At 36.6% G+C, this 18,988-nt stretch overlaps 1 protein-coding gene and 2 long non-coding RNA genes across 4 annotated transcripts in view; all 3 read left to right on the forward strand.

Annotated features, from left to right (window-relative positions):
* Positions 1-489: 489 nt before the first annotated feature.
* The window catches only part of LOC144661521 (uncharacterized), a 216,163-nt gene continuing 197,664 nt past the window's right edge, over positions 490-18,988 (forward strand). Inside the window, exon 1 of the mRNA XM_078522317.1 lies at positions 490-794. The gene's annotated coding sequence lies outside the window, so the exon portion shown is untranslated. The remainder of the gene's footprint in view (positions 795-18,988) is intronic.
* Positions 10,607-13,223, forward strand: LOC144661561 (uncharacterized). The gene is made up of 7 exons (XR_013572299.1): positions 10,607-10,766; positions 11,617-11,678; positions 12,588-12,620; positions 12,715-12,747; positions 12,840-12,872; positions 12,965-12,997; positions 13,096-13,223. It is a non-coding gene; the product is annotated as an uncharacterized LOC144661561 (long non-coding RNA).
* LOC144661562 (uncharacterized) lies at positions 14,171-17,076 on the forward strand. 2 transcript variants are annotated; one of them, XR_013572300.1, is made up of 7 exons: positions 14,171-14,191; positions 14,286-14,318; positions 14,412-14,444; positions 14,540-14,572; positions 14,666-14,698; positions 14,784-14,816; positions 15,715-17,076. It is a non-coding gene; the product is annotated as an uncharacterized LOC144661562 (long non-coding RNA). The 2 variants fall into 2 exon arrangements; XR_013572301.1 differs by lacking the exons at positions 14,171-14,191; positions 14,286-14,318; positions 14,412-14,444; positions 14,666-14,698 and having other exon boundaries at positions 14,452-14,572; positions 15,715-17,074.

Raw genomic sequence — 18,988 nt, forward strand, 5'->3', positions numbered from 1 at the left:
TAACTGAGACAAATTGCAAACATCTGTCACGTTGTTTTCCTTCTTTCGCACTCGAATGAAATACCTTGTTACCAGGCTTTGGACGTTTTTTCGTGCACGTTCTTTTCGCTGAAGTTTCGCATTATACTAAATTTTAATACTGACCTCTCTCAGTGAACAGAACTGCACAGATCAAAAAAAGATGTATCATATTTTCAGAATTGGAATGACATTTATACTTCATGTATTTCAGATTGGAAATTTAACGTAAGACTTCGGAGTTACCTGTGGTTTTAACGTAGAGGTTGCTCTGATACTGTGTATTAAATCGCTCCACGAGTAAAGGTTAAATAAGTTGTTAGAATTAACCTTATACATTGGCATAACAATTTTTTGGGGTCTGGTGCATGGCCGGTCAAAATGACCGGCAAATCCGTTTGTCCGGACAAATTGTCATCTTGGCCGGACATTGTCCGTTGACCGGCCGTTATTTTGAGCCCTGAAAGGAAAGGTTATATAGCCCTCAAAATATCTTCAGAAAGAATGGTGAATTGTTTTCAAGAACTGCTTTGTTATGCTGCCTTTTAGCGCAGTTATTACACCGAACAGGGCAGTTACTCTGTAGATGATTCGCCATCAAGGACAAAATTTATTTGTCGTTGTCGGGGAAAATAAAACTTGTGAAAAAAGGAAATTCTAAACCGGTTGGACGCTGGAGTAGAACAAGCCCCCCTTTAAAGTCAAGACGTGGACAATAACACGAATCATTTGTATAAGAGACGAATCCAGTCTTCCATCTTTGCTGAAATCTGTAGGTATATTGATAACTGTTCCACCTTAAAAAGATTGCTTGAAGCTTCTTTAGATATTGTGTAATCGGAATTGACCAGCCGAATCCTTGCATCTGAAAGTCAAACTAATTAAGCAAAAGAGTTCAAATTAGTTGCTCCATTGCGTGCTCTTCGACGGATTTTATTTTCAAGTACTTCTCTTGGCAACCCATCAAAAATGCAACTTTATATGGCCAATTCACGCCACTCAAATATTTAATCACATCATGGCGAATTTTAACAAGCTTGTTTACAACTTACAAAGTTATACAATATACAACTAGAAAAGCTGACACTAGGTTGCCCCCGAAGTTTCTACGATGTTTATCGGTTTTTCTCTGCTGTTCATCCTTTTCTACAATTCAGACATTTTTATTAGAAATTAATTTTCTATTTTGGATGATTATTAATTATGATACGGTAAATCATTTAATTACAAGAACGAAACATCATCTTGAGATCATTTTGTCATGTTTTGCTGTGGTGGGGGATCTCAGCTAGACTCAAGCTAGACTTTAGAAAAAGTCCTTCGTCTTTATTAATTTAACACGGTCGACCTATCGCGACTTGCGTGGCTCGTTTACGCGACTTCGTCGCTTTGAATGGGCCGCTTTGCGTGCCCGAATCTAACTAGCCTGAGTATCAGGCTTTTCTAAGGGGTAGGGGGAAAAGGAAGGAGCGCGGACGGAAAGAAAAGCCTGACACAGACGCTTTAATTCCAGTCTTCCACCCCTCACGGCGTGATAAGCGTCAACCAATCAAATTCATTTCCGGTTGTCACTTGCGAAGCAGGACCAAGATATAACTGATAAGACACAATACATCTTGCAACAATATTTATAATGCCGATCCCGGCATCAATAAAATGCAAGTAATCAACGTTTTCACGGAACATATATCTTGTCCTTACACGGCGAAAATTTTGAGAGTTTAAAGCATATCTTACAAATAGAATTGAGCAAAAACAAACTAGCAAAACATGTGGCAAAGAAGTGTGAAACAAACAGGAAACCACGCAGCGCAGACTATTATGCAATGACCTCTAGACATTTCCTTGGCCACAATCTTACGGCTCTATTTAATACATAATGCCTCTAAATAAAACAGTGCCCCTCAGAAAGAAGTGAGAAGCAAATTACATCGAAAAACCGAATTAAACACAGAACGGCAAGGGTAGAAATGTCACAAACGTAGGCCCGTCACCTTTATTGCTAAAACTCCGAGGACGTCGACTTTCCGTTTCACAAGCAGCTTTCGAGGCATAATTTCTGTCCTCTATTACGTCTAATTCCAGGAAAAACTGTAGAGCGCCTTCACGAGCCGTTTTGAAGTCGTCGCCTTCTAAAATACACTGAAATAACGCTGAATAACGTCGAGCGAAGTTTTCGTTCATTGTTCGTTCGCGTGGACATCAGTTCATAGAAGACGCCGTTATGAATTTTTTTTATTTCCGGCCGGTGGTGTGACGTCAGGGCCCATTGTGAATTACCCAATCAGCGCCACATCCAGAATCTGAATGTTCGACATGATCCAATCAAAGCGTTTATGTCAGGCCTTCCTCTCCTCTTTCCTTCCCTACCCTCCCCCCCCCCCCCTCCCCTTAGGAAGGCCTGATACTCAGGTTAGAATCTAACACGCCTGCCGCGAGTTTTAAATAATCACAATGCATCTCGAGATCTCTTTTGAATTTCTTTTCTTGATGCCGCATAAGTTTTCTCCATTCAAGTAGTTTTGTTCCTGGTAAATCACGGTCAGTTAGACAAAGGCTTTCTTATCGTAAATCACGCTTCATACCGAAAGGATTTCTCACCTTTGACAATGAAAACGCTTGACTTTTTAAAACTCGCTCGCTTCTGGTTTCCGGTTTCGCCTGCCGCGAATCTTAAACAATTATCTCGAGATCTTTTTTTAAGTTTCTTGTAAATCTCGTCCGGAGATAGTCTGATCAAGGCTTTTCTCTGTTCAAGTAGTTTGCGCTTGGTAAATCGCGGTTTTGGACTAAGGCTTGCTTATCGTAAATCGCAGAAAAATTTGAAGATATGGCTTGATATGTTCGTACGTGTTCCTAGACATTTCTTCTTCGGCAACTCAGATGTAAAAAATGTGGATTTTCTTACTTCTCTGCGAGTTACTTAGTAAATTATCGCAAAGTCTTTTCAACAATTGCATTTAGACATTGTGAAATGAATAGGCCTCGAATAAAACAAATTATCTTTTTCAAAATTCTGCCCAACTGCAATCAACGTTTACAAGCGTCGTTTGTTTGCTTCTTGTCACCCGTACACGTGCTCATGCTTGGGCTGTCATCATTACCCAATCATCGTTTACTTGTGTCATCATTGACCAATCACCGTATGTCGGCATTTTACAACTCCCGATACCTACTTGCGGGCTTTCAGCTTGTCGGCATTTTACAACTCCCGAGACTATTTGCGGGCAAAAATTGATCAAATCGAGATTTTTCCCAGTATAAACTATATATATACTGTATATTCGCGCGGATTACAATGATGCCTCCTCGGGTTTTGGCCTCTGGGCCAAAACCCTGCGGGGCAATAACTCTTGTCAGCGAGAAAGATTTGAACAATATTCGTTTTGGTAAACATTGCATTTTTATTAGCAACACGCTTCATTAAACAGCAGTAACGCACTGTGTTAGGCAGTAAAATTATTGCGGTTTTGATAATTTGTTAAATTCTTAGCAGCGAGAAGTAAGGAATATTCTTTTTCTTTCCTGATAGGTAGAATTGCCAACACAAAGAAATGATGGAAACCTGATACGTTAATTTTAAACTTTTTAATATTTACAGTATCTTTATTCTTAACGACGAAATGATGTTTAATTTGATTTGTTTTTTTTTCTTTAATGAGATCAATCACAACTAACAAGAGAGGAACAATGATTGCAACAACCCTCACTTCATCAGAAACCTACACTGATACGAACGAAGGTAAATTCTTATGATAAGCGTTCAGATACTATTCAGAAATCAGATTTGTAAGGTTTTATCAATGAAGAAAAAGGGATAAAAGTTTAAAAAAACCTTCCAGCTAGAAGTTAACGCAATTTGTAAAAATGCTTTCCTTCACATTAAATTTGTTGTTGAGTAGCAAAAATTTTTAAATTAGGAATAATTAAAATGGTGTATTCTATTGTTACAGATAAGATGCGATGCATCAAAGATAACGTATTAATTCTCATTAACGTATTATTCAAAAGTTTTAAACATAATAGATAAACTCAATCTTTTTTTAGGTATTGAACTCATGGATCCCCATGCAACATCTGAAACAACTTCCAGTCTTCCAGGATCCATAAAGAATGTTGGTAAATAGTTTTGAAACAGAACACAAAACCTAGATATTAAGAACTCTTGGATCCCCCAACATTTAAAACAAGTAACAGTCATTCAGAATACATAAAGAATAATTGCAAATAGTTTTGAAACAGAACACATAAACTAGATATTAAGAACTCTTGGATCCCCCAACATTTAAAAAACAAGTAACAGTCTTTCAGAATACATAAATAATGTTGGCAAATACTTTTGAAACGTAAAAGACAAACTTGAAGGGACCGTGTCACGGATTTTAGCCAAACTTAGGCATAGGAAATGACCACCAAATTCGTTTAAATATATAAAATAACATATTAAAACAGTGAAGGAATATTTAAATAACACACCAAATGCAAAAGAAGGTGCGGATGGCCAAAAGTGGCGAAGATTGAAACGGATTGCGATATGGGTTTTTGAAAAGTGATCCGGCGGAACAGTTTTCACAGTTAATCTTGTTTGCTTGTAACTTTAAATTATAACGCCGGGAAACACATTTGGCTGCAGTGAAGCTATGGTTTTGTCATTTAGACTAATAAAATTAATTTCTTTGCAAACATTTAGTTTCATAGCGAGTGTTTGGCAAAATTTAATAACATAAAATTAACTTAGCCGTGACACAGTCCCTTTAATATTTTTTTTATATATAGGTATTGAACACATCTAAATCAAGTACCAGTGTTGGGATACATACAAAGTTTTACCAAATTGAAGACAAGTAAAAGCGACTACAGTTACTTCAATTTTAAAATACAAAAGAGACATAATGTTATCGATGGTGTTTGTTTAAAATGAAAACAACATGCACAATGAAGTGAGTAGGAAAGAAGAAACACAAAAACCTGTAAAGGTTTCTAACTATTCTTTTAAAAGATCATTTCAGAGCAACGATGAATATGCAATAGTAATCATCAAAAGAACAAAAATTTAAAATGTCTCAAAATGTGACTTTAATTATAAAATACCTAAAGAAATGACAATAACTAAAATAACAGATATCAAAAATTTGACAGATTTCACAACAGTTTCATTACATGCAAAACTAAAAACATCTCATTCCACGAAAGAAAAAGTAAAGCTTAGAACTGGGCGCAAATTAATGACATTAGAGTGTTTAATTGCAGATGACACTGATGTCATAAAAATAACATTGTCGGAAAATCAAATTTCGGCAGTACAAGATGGGAAAACATACAAAATAGAGAAAGGAAAAGTAAGGACTTTTCAAAGAGAAAAGTATGTAACTCTAAACGAAGACTCAGTTATAACACCGACAAAAAACGAAACTACAGTTGTACCTGAATTTTCCCAAGTTTTTGAAGAAGAAAAAGCTTAAAATATGGCACCCTTAAACTATTATCCCAGCAAAGGTGAGGGAGAACCATGTACCCGCCAACCTAAATCAACAACGACAGAACGGAGGGAGTGGAGGGAGGGAATTTGTTTTTGATTAGTTGGAACAGAGTAAGTAGAGAAGACTGGTTATGAAAGCCGGCAAACTTCAAAGGAATAACTCTTTGTTATGGTTTTTGCGCGGTCACGTGACACTGAAAGTGCACAAGCAAAATTTCATGATAGCGTCCCGAGTGACTTCTATTCGAAGCGTGATTGAATCCAGTGTGATAGTTGGCTTGTTCTGGTTGAAAATTAGTCAAAAACCGTAAGTTTTACAAAGTAAAAGATCGTAGATTGCTATACCTAGCGATAACAGCGCTGCCTTTGGCTGGGGATCGCGCAGAAAGAGAAGAAGAATCGACATTTGAAAGCTTTTACATGTATACGCACCAGGTCGCACCAACACGTTTTTGGATGCTATAGGAAATAGATCTAGAGGAAAGGCTGGCTGAACTAAAAAGCCGACTCAAGAGTGATAGGGTACTGTTAACCTGTGTAAGGTATTTTGAAGCCGAAGACACCAAAAAAGTATAAACTTGTTTTCAAGACCTTAGTATAATAGACGGGAAGGTGCTTACACCTACCATCGGATACAAATTTCGAATTCACTGTAAAAAAAGTTTCTTTCTTGAATATCTTTCTGTCCTTACAACTTTAGTATAATGCTCTCCAACGCATTTGTATATGGTTATTTTTTATATATTCTTTTTGTATAATTTTGTTTTGAAGTTCATAATGTGTAAGTGACCAAAAAGAAAGACTATGATTAATAAGAATGAAAGTGTTTCTGTTTTGAGACAGAGGCTGATGGTTGACATAATTTGTTTTATCTTTTTATGGCTTTCATTCAGGCGGATATATTAAAATAATAAAAGCCTCTAAAAAAATCATAATGTATAATAAACTATTTAGGAAAAGGAGGCGATTTTCCAAGTTTCTATAGAAAAGTTTCTATTAAAAATTATTACAAACACTTGAGCGAGTTTCAAGAAACCATGAATTTTGTCTTTGTTCACTCCATGTTGACCCGTTACAATATGTTTACACATATGCAATGGTAATGTTACTGTGACATTCATGTCACAGTAACAGTTTTTTTTATAGGGATTAAATTTCTTTTTTATTTTCATACAGCAGTAAATCCTTCGAGTGACATTGACAAGATTGTTGATCATAATAAAATAAAAAATTCCTGGTCTTATCCATATTACCTGCAATCCATCACACAGGCCATGAGTGTTATGAGTAAAGAAGTACACCTCTGTTTACTTTAAGAGTTCATTCTCAAGTACTTTTACAGAACATGTGAACTAAAGATCACGTGATAACAACAACTACACAGGAAAACCGACTTATCATGATAATTTATCACTGGGAATGTATCTTGAAAGTTAAAATAAATTATCCTTTTATTACTGTTAGAATTGTGAACTTGTCATGTTGATCATTGGTTTTTCCTTTTCTGGTCTACAAGAGGCTCTTCTGCAAAACGTTCTTACTTTTTGTCACTACAGGTGACTGCTCTTGGTCAGTCACACAGTATTCTGAGAATTACAAATTGTAGAGCCAGTTTGATTTCTTCAGGATTGAAGATTTATTTAGAAGTTATCACATGGAAACTTAGCTATGGTCTGATGATATAGACATGATTTTGTAAATAAAAATGTGAATGCTTTCTTCTCAATTGATATCAAAGTGATTACGTTTGTGTTCCATCATCCCAAATGATCATGTTTGGATCCTGGGTAGATGTCATAGCCACTTCTGTTCAACTATCACTAGCTTGCTTGCAGTTAGGATCACCACAGTTTGCTTGTGTAGTTAGCTTTTACTCTCGCTTGCTTGCGGTAAGCTTTTATTTGTTAGCTTGGGCAATGTACTATCGGCATTCTGTCATTCAGCCATAATTTCCACCAAATAATGTCCCTCATTGTGCAACATATCAAGGGGAAAGCAAATTGGGGGAGGGGGGGCGGGGGCGGGTTAGGTGCCCCTTTTGGAATAAAGTAAAAAGAACTGAGGTAAGGATAGCTGGCTATTGTCTCTATTAATGCTAAATTTCAATTTCTTCAAAAACTCATAGTTTGATACTTGGGTAAGACACTTTACTCTCACAGTGCCTCTCTCGACCCAGGTGTATAAATGGGTACCGGCGAGTTTACTGCTGGGGGTAATCCCTGCGATGGAATGGCATCCCATCCAGGGGGGAGTAGCAATACTCTAAGTCGCTTAATGCTACGGAAACCGGGATAAGCTCCGGCTGTATCGGCGTATGGGCCACTTGGCTCGGACACAGACTTTACCTTTTTTAAAACAGTCCAATACTGTCCCTGTTGATATTCATCTTGATCTTATGGCACTGAACAATATTCTTGGCAAACAAAGATTGAGTGATTCAAGTTCTGCATGTGATATTGTCTGATAATCAAATTGTAGTTATTGAGGAGGTCACTGTCAGAGTAATCCCAGCAAGTTCTAACCTTTGCAATTCACCCAAAATATTCTGTGCCCTTATCGTACCCTTCTGAAAGAAAGATTTAATACTGATAAATATCTGCTAATCATACTTAATCTTTCCTTTTTGGTACGCTTCGGCGGCATATCAGGCGAGTTTGGTCAAGCCATGGTTCGTATTTTGGTGAGACGCAGTCGAGCCAAATTATCCATGGCGAGACCAAACGAGCCTGATATGCTACCGAAGCGTACCAAAAAGGTACGATTAGGTATTTACCGTACCCAAATTCAGCCAAAAATCCGGTTAAATTTAACGCTCTGTTGAAGCCATGCTTGCCAGGTACGTAGTGCAAATTGTGTTGACCTGCTTGTGTTGATACCTTTTTGGTCTTCGACACTTTTATCAAGTTCCTCTTCTTCCTTTTGTTCCACTCGTTTGTTTGGAGTTTCATTCTCTAAATTTCCAAAATCAAAATTTAGCGAAAAATGTGGAACTTCCAACTCCATTGTTTCAGTCTGAATGTTTCAGTACTCGTCGGCAAACATCGCGCAATTGGCGAGCGCGCTCACGTTTAGTTTTGGCGGGAAAGTTTTTTTCCTTTTACTATCGCTTGACACCAGCTACATTTAAATTACGAAGTTCTGTTTTATTGGCAAAACCTCGTTTCAATTCATCGCTCGGTAACACTACTTTACTTCGAAGTGACCGTGATATGGTGGCATATCAGGTCAGTGACTTGATATCGTAGGATATCAGGACATTAGATCGCGCTTCTGATTGGCTACTTGCGAATTTGGGTACGGTTAAGTGTTGTATCCTTGTGTCCCACCTTCCACTTAAAATGCACATATATACATTTTCAGCTTACTTTTTTTTTGTTTACTTGTTTTATATTTTTAGTCGTGGGCTATATGCACTACAGTAGCTCTAAGCTATGTGTTCACATTTTACATCTCTTCCTCCAGCAATTGCAAACATTTTCTTAATGCTGACCCTACAACAACAACACCCAAAAAATGCATTTAAATAAATAGCTGAAGAATATTCGAAGAGTAAAAATATAAAGTGCAGAAGGCGAATTGTATGGTAAGCTTTTCGTGACTCTCTAGAACTGTTACTAATCGGAATTATAATTTAAGAAGCACAAATTATCTTCTACAAGATCTAGCGCTCAAGACAATATAAACAGATCACTATATCCCAGATCTTTGTCAAAGGTTTAATATAGGTATTTCGTGAATCACAGGAATCCGAGAAGTAATAACTATCGACAATTTTAAGAAGTGCCACTGCCAATACATTGCATAGAACAAACGCCAACTTAATGAACGCTTCGGAGAACACCGAAGATATGTCCTTTAATCACCACCATCAACAAAATAAACCTACTCCGGTATCACTACATTTCAACCAACCTGGCCACTCAATCAATGACGTTCGCCTCGTCCCGCTTGGGCTAATACGCAGCAAACGTGGCTCAGTCAGAAAGAATCGCGAAGCCCATTTAATTAACAAAGCTGTAACCTGATATCTCCGTGGAATAAAATCCGGGATAAATAGACGTCACAAACTACACCAATGACATTCGTTACTAAAACAACCGTTGCTAAACAACCAATCATTATTTAATATATAGATTTAGGCAGGCCTAAAAGCGGAGCTCCCCACTAATTTAATTTTGACTAGAATTTAAACTGTAAATGATAAACTTTTCCCTTGATTATTTTTTTTTTCTGAAGTTGCGTAATTAATTATTGCCAGTTACTATTCGTGTTAGACGTCCGTGGACAAGCGCTTTTTTTCTGCCCGCTTCGCTGACCGTTGGTTTTAGTCTGCGTTTCAAAAGTTCTGGTCGCGTGGTAATGTTTTTGTGGCTCTTCGGTTTAACACTGTTCACGTGATACCATTTTGGTTGAGACGAATAGTATGGGAGTATTCCGAAGTTATTCCGAAGCAATGCGAAGGCAATCCGAAGGCTATCGTGCGGCGCGAAAAAGAAAGTACTGGTCAGCGATCTCCACGAAATCCTCATCAACTGCAGGGTCAAAAGCTCGAAGCGGATGAGTTGTTCTATTTCGTGCTGCCGTGATGTATATGATCAACGACAGCAGATGGAAATTTTACACTCCCAGATTGAAATTCGATTTTCGCCATTCAAAAGTTGCCACTATGTACGTGCCTGAGAGTACAGCGAATTCTGAAAACATTTGATGTACTTTTATTGACTTGTAGGTTGAACTGCACAGGAATGGAGGCCAGCATCTCGGTCGCTTAGCAGATTGCGCTGATTATCATTAGACACGAAACCTCCGTGATGAAGTTTTTATTAAATGTATGTAACGAATTTTATTTTCTCATCCTGCAATCGGTGAGTATCTGAAATTTTCTAAACTCTTTCAATTTTCCATCTACAATCACACATACGCGTATTCTTGCAAAGAAACCATAAGCTGATTTGAAAGGAGAGCGCTTTTTATAATCTTTTTCACTCCGGCGATTTAGCTCATTTATAAAGAAATCCTTTTCTTTTATTCAGTAAACCGTTTTTGAAAGATTCCTTGTTACGTTTCGCTTGCACTTAAATTTATGTATTATCTGAATTATCTAAATTATTTGCTTTAGTTGTATTTCTTTCTATCTAAAATAAAACTCGAGTTGTTTATAGTTGAGTAATTGCAATTTTGGCGGGAATTACCTTGCCACCCGCGTTTATCGGCGATGGAGCTGCCGTATCTGCCACTTGCCGGACGGGTTGCTGCGGGATCTTGAGATGTGAGTAGACCACAGTTTTCTTTTTTTATTATTATTTAATTTTAGTTTGTATTTTAGCGTTGTAGGAAACACGACTAATTTTAAGAAAAAACTGTCTCCAATCGATTTGGCCAAAACTAGTACAATTATTTTAAAAGCCTATTTAAATTTTCTTTTCACACCGATCCCCCCTTTAGAGAGGACGCAGAAAAAGACAAACACCGCAAGAAAAGTTGCACGAAGAAAGCAAAACGCCAAGGAAATTACACAAACAAAGCAAGAAAATTATGCAAACAAAGCAAGAAATTATACAAACAAAGCAAGAAAATTATACTAACACCGCAACGTCGCAAAAAAATTACAACACAAAAAATTTGACAAAACTGTTTCCACGCAGTACAGTCAAGATACTTATCACTGAAAAAGGTTTGGGATTGTCGGCTTAATCGTATCTACGGACATACGTTTTCCAAGCTCTTAACAGGAGTAATAGACCCTTCCACAGTTTCTCTATAGCTTGCATATTTAGTTTGTAATTTACAAAAGTTTCAGAATGTCAACCGTCAAATTTTCGAGTATCAAACTCACAATTTTTCCATACATTTACTGTAAAATTTGCCGTGTTTGCCCCCCAACCAAGATGGCATCAGAAACCGTCGAAAGGTCTATTGTCAGGGAAGTTTAACTTAGTATAGTTGTTAAATACCTTGTATTGTTTTTTTTTTAGAAACATGTAACTGTTAACCTTTTTTTTTTTTTAACATGTGCTGTACATTTTATATTCTTTCTTTAAAGCAAACTATCAAGTCATTCTGGGATTTGTTATATAACGTGTAATTTATTTCTAACCTGATTATCTTTGCTAACAAAGAAAGATGAACAGCTACAGGCAACTTGCACATGACAGGTGGCTTTCCGCCAGACAATCCCAAAGTAAGTTTCTTTCTGGGAAAGGGATATTGTTGTAACATAGTAACAAAAGGTTTATGCATGTCATGTAAAAAGGGTAAAAATTATACCATGATGTGGGACAATAGGGCATAAAATTGATCGTGATATAAGACAATAGGGCAAAAAAAACAAAAACAAAAAAAAAAACATATGACATGACATATGAAGGTAGCTTGAAAATTTACCTGATTTGAGAATATAATTCTGCGCTTTCAACTTTTTGTGGCACATGAATTTGGTTAACATTTGTGCGTGAAATGGGGTCATGACTCCCCCCCCCCCTACTTTTCTCTTTAACTTTTTTTTTCCAGTTTTTAAGTGACCGCAATTTCTTTATGATTCCTGCAGATGATAATGGAAATTATGGGCAGCATGGTAACAATGGTCAGGTCCAGCCAAGGGGGGTAGTGGGATACCAATATACCCGATATTTTTGCCCTGGGATACCTGAAAACTGCAAAAACGTTGATACCAAACAACTAAAATATTTTTATTAATTAAAAGTCATGTCTGATAACAAAGGCCCCATGTTTCAAGGCCCCTTTTCCGAGGTGGGACTCTCCCAGAGAATGCAGAGAGTTTGAAATCTAGAAGATTGAAAATGCAAATTCCAGCATTCTGGGCATAAAAAAATCCTGTTGATGATGTGTCATAATCATATAAATGGCTTATAACTATCTTTTGTCATTAAACATTTTTAAACTCCTTTTCATGTGCACAAACAATTTATTTGAGTCTTTTTGCATTTGCAAACAACCTTTTTCAGGAGTTTTGATCCTCTCCTCCGAAACAAAAACAATGGCCCTAATCCCTAATAACAGCTTTGAAAAGGACACCCCCTGGATGTTTTCCAGTTTTTAAGTGACCACCATTTCTTTATGATTACTGCAGATCGTTATGGAAACAATGACCGTGGAAACAATGGTGAGTGTTTGAATGACGCAATATATCTTTATAACTAATGTTTTCCAGTCTTTAAGTGACCGCAATAATATTTATTTCTTTATGATTACTGCAGAGCATTATGGAAATAATGGCCGTGGAAACAATGGTGAGTGTTTGAATGATGCAATATCTTTGTAACTAATGTTTTCCAGTTTTTAAGTAACCGCAATAATATTTATTTTTTTATGATTACTGCAGATCGTTATGGAAATAATGGCCGTGGAAACAATGGTGAGTGTTTGAATGATGTAATATCTTTATAACTAATGTTTTCCAGTCTTTAAGTGACCGCAATAATTTTTTTTTCTTTATAATTTCTGCAGAGCATTATGGAAATTATGGGCGTGGAAACAATGGTGAGTGTTTAAATGATGCAATATCTTTATAACTACCGGTAATGTTTTCCAGTTTTTAAGTGACCGCAATAATATTTATTTCTTTATGATTACTGCAGATCGTTATGGAAACAATGATCGTGGAAACAATGACCGTGGAAACAATGACCGTGGAAACAATGGTGAGTGTTTGAATGATGCAAAATCTTTATAACTAATGTTTTCCAGTTTTTAAGTGACCGCAACAATATACCGTATTAAACGCCGGACCCCGATTGAACGCCGGCCTAGCTCGTATAAACACCGGGTCAAAATTGCTAACTGTTTAAATTAAACGCTGGGGGCGTTTGTTCGAGGTTCTGGCGTTTATTTGAGGTCAAGCTAACGAATCTATTCTTTTGAATGGCACTGCTATGATATTCTAGTAGGGTATGCTGCTTTGGAAATTTCAATAAACGCTCAAATGAAAAGTCAGGCTGTTAACAACAAAATAAAACCTAGCTACGTGTTACTGTCTTCACGACTGACGCATTTCCTTTCTAACTTGTGTTAGTGCTCACAGTCGTTGAAATATCGAGGATCCCTCCTGCGTTTGTTTATAAGTTGGGGGAGGTCGTTTAAAAACGAAAAAGAAGTTGGCGGCATTGCTGTTTGTGAACTTAAAACTCTGTGCCGATAACCTCTACTTGCATGCTCCTTTATAGTTTACGTTCATATACCGTTGATGATCTCTCTGTCACAAATCTTGATTGCAACATAAACGTGTTCCATAATAATGTATTTTTGGTTAATAAATAACCTTTGGATACCCAGGGACAGTTTTTCGGGGCAGAATGAAGGGGGAAATCATTCCGCCTTGACAAACAGCCCTTTGGTCGCGGATATCGGTAACAAAAAGTCAATCTGAATAATTGATAGAAAATTGCAGTCCGTTAATAAACGCCGGCCTCAAATAAAGGCCGGGTACACCAAGCCAAGTTTGAAATAAACGCCGGGGGCGTTTAATTGAGAAAATACGGTAATATTTCTTTATTATTTCTGCAGAGCGTCTAAGGTTTTTTCATTTCTACGTAGTGTCAGCCTTGCTTTTCTTGTCTCTGTATTTTTATTTTTGGCTGATTAGAGCTGTCGCCAGCTCCTACGTACACAGCAGCATTTTCGTCCGCGGTCCCTTGCTTTCTATTGTCAATGGAAATAATGACCGTGGAAACGATGGTGAGTGTTTGAATGATGCAATATATCTTTATAACTAATGTTTTCCAGTTTTCAAGTAACCGCAATAAGATTTATTTCTTTATGATTACTGCAGAGCATTATGGAAATAATGGCCGTGGAAACAATGGTGAGTGTTTAATGATGCAATATATCTTTATAACTAATGTTTTCCAGTTTTCAAGTAACCACAATAATATTTATTTCTTTATTATTACTGCAGAGCATTATGGAAATAATGGCCGTGGAAACAATGGTGAGTGTTTAATGATGTAATATCTTTATAACTAATATAATGTTTTCCAGTCTTTAAGTGACCGCAATAATTTTTTTTCTTTATGATTTCTGCAGAGCATTATGGAAATAATGGCCGTGGAAACAATGGTGAGTGTTTGAATGATGTAATATCTTTATAACTAATGTTTTCCAGTCTTTAAGTGACCGCAATAATTTTTTTTTTCTTTATAATTTCTGCAGAGCATTATGAAAATAATGGCCGTGGAAATAATGGTGAGTGTTTAAATGATGCAATATCTTTATAACTAATGTTTTCCAGTCTTTAACTGACCATTTTCATTTTCATTACTTTGAACAGGAAGGAAACGCAAAGCAAATGCACAACAAAAGTGTAAGTCTTTTCCACTAGATAAAAAATAAGAGAGATCTATTATTTTGATTATTCAGAAATTTATACAATTCTGTGAAATAAAAGAAAAATGAATGTAGACAGCTGTCAAGGACATCTTTTAAGAGGTCATTCTTAACTACTAATTTGTTGCTCATTTGAGTTTCTGGCCTTTATTTTTTAAAAGCCAAACCTCTGGATACTACGTACAGATGAGCTTTTTGCACAATTCAGTTCCATTGAATAGATCAACGACCTTAAAGTATTTCTAATAATGGCCATATATATTTGACTAGTCACATCAAAAACCTTTTTAGTATAATACCACACAAGTGAATATTCCTAATATATGCATGCACTGATCAGTTAATTCAGAGGTAATAAGCTTTATTTAATACTGTTCACCTAACAGCAGCTAAAGAGAAACAAACTGCCTTTGTGTCGCTTTGTTTACCAAAAGTGATGTTTTGGTCTGCTAGTTATTCAACTTGTGTTGTATATACTAATACAATTGTTCACTGCAGTGTTGGTGAACGTGGTGGATATAATTAACCTTGCATGCAGCTTCATGCATGACTCAGTAAAATATTAATATGATCCACTGCTATTCAACTCCACTTCCGGGAATATTTGTTAATATTTGAAAATCGGCAATTGCCTTTTGTGGCCTCCTGCTAGTCCCACTGATTATTAATACTATAGCCATAGTACTTCGGAGTTCAACTTGTCATGAAGTGTTGTCAAAAATTAATGTGCCAGACCAGTGTTGACAAAAACATACCTTTCACATTAGTAATTGCAATTGAGCAGGGGATCGATCCATAGAGGCAAATGGTGGAAATAATTTATGTTACAGTATGGTTAAATATGTTGCTTAAATTTTTGTTATTTTTGTTTTTAGTGAAATGCTTCTCTTGTGGTGGAGAGGGGCACATGATGAGGCAGTGCCCCTCAAAACGAAGACGACAGCATCATCAAAAGGAGAAACCAACCACTGTCAACTGAAAAATTTTTTCTTTAAAAAATTAAAGAAAAAATTTTAAGTTGACAGTTGCTGGTTTTTTTGCTTATGAAATGAAATCAAGTTGAACTCATATGAAAGGCCTTTCAAAGTGAAGAAAATGGTGTTTTCATTTTCCTGATATCTTTCTTGTGCCAAGTTAAAGTTACGTTGCTTTAGTATTTAGTATTTGTCAAACTTATGACGTCATCAGTCATCTAATTTCCATAATACAAAATCGTTAATTAATCTCTGGAACCAGAAAAGAAATCAGAAAAAGGGAAACTTCATCTTTCTTCATTTTGAAAGGCCTTTCATATGAGTTCAATAAGCACTGAGTTTAATAAGCACTTTAATAATTAAACAAATTGTAAGTTTACAGTCAGAGGAAAAAATTAACAATTTTATGAAATCCTTGTATTTGGCTTGCAAACATTGCAACCTAAGGGGGACATGGTGCCCGGGGGGGGGGGGGGTACTCAGGCTTGTAAATGACAGGGATGATCGAATGGAGGCAAAACTCATTACCCCTAAAAACTCCCTGAACCAAATGTACCCCCTCCAAAAAAACCTTTTTCACCCAAAAAATTACTCACCAAATTCTGCAACCCAAAAAAATGTCAGAATCGAAAATTTCAAACCCAAAAAAATTCCTATCATCAACAAGCTTGAGTACCCCCTCTGAGAAATGGTGGGACCTTGACCTGAACACCAATCATTGCAAAAAAAATAACTAAAAACACAAAACTGCATTATGTAACAAACTTAAAATAATTTGACATATCAATTGCTTGCAATTGGATAGCAGCCTTTGTGCACTTTTATACAAAATGTACAGATAAAGAGATTTTAGAGTTAAACAATCTGTTCTGTTATGGTACATCTTTAATGATTTTGTTTCACAGAACATTTCTGTACTTTTAAAATCTTTTGAGATCACTGCAACACCAGAAGCTACAGTTTTATTAACCACAAAACCCCATGTCCCCCTCATTTGCTTGATATTTTTTATCATAAGTCATAAAAATTAGTTCTTCTGACTTTTGACATTTAAATCATTGAAATTTGTAACTTTGAACAATAAATTGGACCATTCAGGTGTCTTTTCTTTTTAGTTTCTGGGATTTGTTCTTCACATAGTAGAAAAGCGTACTATTTAACAAATGGTAAACGTCACAGTGTGCACTATTGAGTTACAGATGCACGCGGGAGGTTGCTAAGCACGAAAGAAGCGTAAGAGTCGCCCGAGGCGATAGCCGAGAGCGACTCTAACTTCTTGAGTGCTTAGCAAACCTCCCAAGTGCATCTGTAACTCAATAGTGCACGCTGTGACGTTTACCATTTGTTTTATAGCACAACTTTAAGGTGATTTATTAGTTTCTTTGAGGTAAACAATTGCGTGTAGTGCTCGCGTAAACGCTGACGAAAACCTAAAAGAAAAAAACAAACAATACAAAGTTTTGAATTATTTCAAACTTGCATTATACCTCAATGTCTTTCAGCATTGTGGAGAAATGGTTTTTCTTATGTTTAGCTTTTCAAATTCACAGGAAAATCAAGAAAACAAGTAAAAACTCGTGAAGTAGTGGCACTTTCTTGTGCCATGTCGCAACAAATCAGCGCGCGCGCTCAGGTTGAAGCATACGTCAGCGTGCACCCATGGGCAAATAGTAGACGCTAAATTAACCAATTCAATCAGAACGCGCGCTTTACTTTAGTTGTGCTATAATATTGTTTTTTTTTTTTTACAAAATTAAAACTTGAAAATGTTATAATGTACAGTTTTTGTCATTTCATGTTGTCATATTTAAAATGACACCTAAATATAGTTTGACATATAATAAATTGAACCAATATTTTATCCTATGAGATATGTTTGGGTCTACATGCAATAAACTTTTCTATCTGCATTTTTCCCAGTGTCATAAAAATATATCATATTAAGGCGATTTACACCATGTGATTTTGCTGCAACAATTGTTCCACAAAAAAGATGAAACTCTTGAAGAATACATAAGCATGTTCTTTAAACTTGGCATCATTAATTTAAAACCCAAGACTCAATGTGACACCTGTCCTGCCATTGCCATGGCAACAGTTTTGTTGCAAATACAGTTGAATCCCGATATCTCGAATCCTCAGTAACTCGAACTCCCGATAACTCGAACCTTTTTCGATTCCCCTTAAGGTCATTTTCTTACTAATTTTACCCTCGATAACTCGAACTCCCGATATCTCGAACCTTTTTCGATTTCCCTTGAAGGTTTGAGTTATCGGGATTTGACTGTACCTATTTCAATTAATACTCACATGTTGAGTTTTTGCTTAACCAAAGATAATCCACTCCCATGCAACAAGCTAATGAGAAGAGTAAGGGTAATATGGGCATCATGTGTGTTCCAACCTCGACGCTCTGTCCTACATTTAAGGGTGCAAAAAAAATGGAGATGTATTTGGTTTATGACAGAGACTGGAACCAAAGTGTTGCCATGGTTACATCATAGTATGAGCCATCTTATAGGAAGGTCACTGTTGATGCCAAGTTTCAAAAATATCACTCTAATCTTTTCAGAGATCTCCTTGATAATTTTTGAGATCTATCTTCTAGTGAAATAATTTGACGTCACCACTTGAATTAACCCACTGCAGAACCATTCTGTCTTGTCGCATGTACTTTTTCAGACAACCTTTCTAGATTTCCTGTTTATTAGGGTAAGGGTTACAGGGTCCCAACCCCCCCCCCCTCCCCCCCAAAAAAACCAGAGAAATATATTGAGATTGACAACTTCCCTCCTCCCCAAGAAATATTTCGCATGCATACTTTTGCAATTGCTTTTGCAATGAATAAGGTACAATTGGACATTTTAGTAAAATATGATATATCGAGTTGTTGTTGTGAAATGTTTGACTGGAAATGACTCGCTATAATGTAAACAAAATGACGCCAAGAGCGTGTTCGCAATGTCAAAAGTTGACTGTAGCTTATATCTGCGGGCGGGTGGCCTAATTGACTAATGCTGGGTTTGGTTCCCATTTGGGCTCCTCAAAGAGGTTAAGAGGCACTATGTACTGCTAAGGCATCATAATTATTTGTACCAAATGTTTGTGAATTTAAGATACCTTGAGGTGACCTTATAAGATCTATACCGTCATCATTAGATTCTAACCCGAGCAT

This window comes from Oculina patagonica, chromosome 7, assembly GCF_052425735.1.
Source record: "Oculina patagonica isolate OP01 chromosome 7, crgOcupat, whole genome shotgun sequence".
Lineage (NCBI taxonomy): Eukaryota > Metazoa > Cnidaria > Anthozoa > Scleractinia > Oculinidae > Oculina > Oculina patagonica.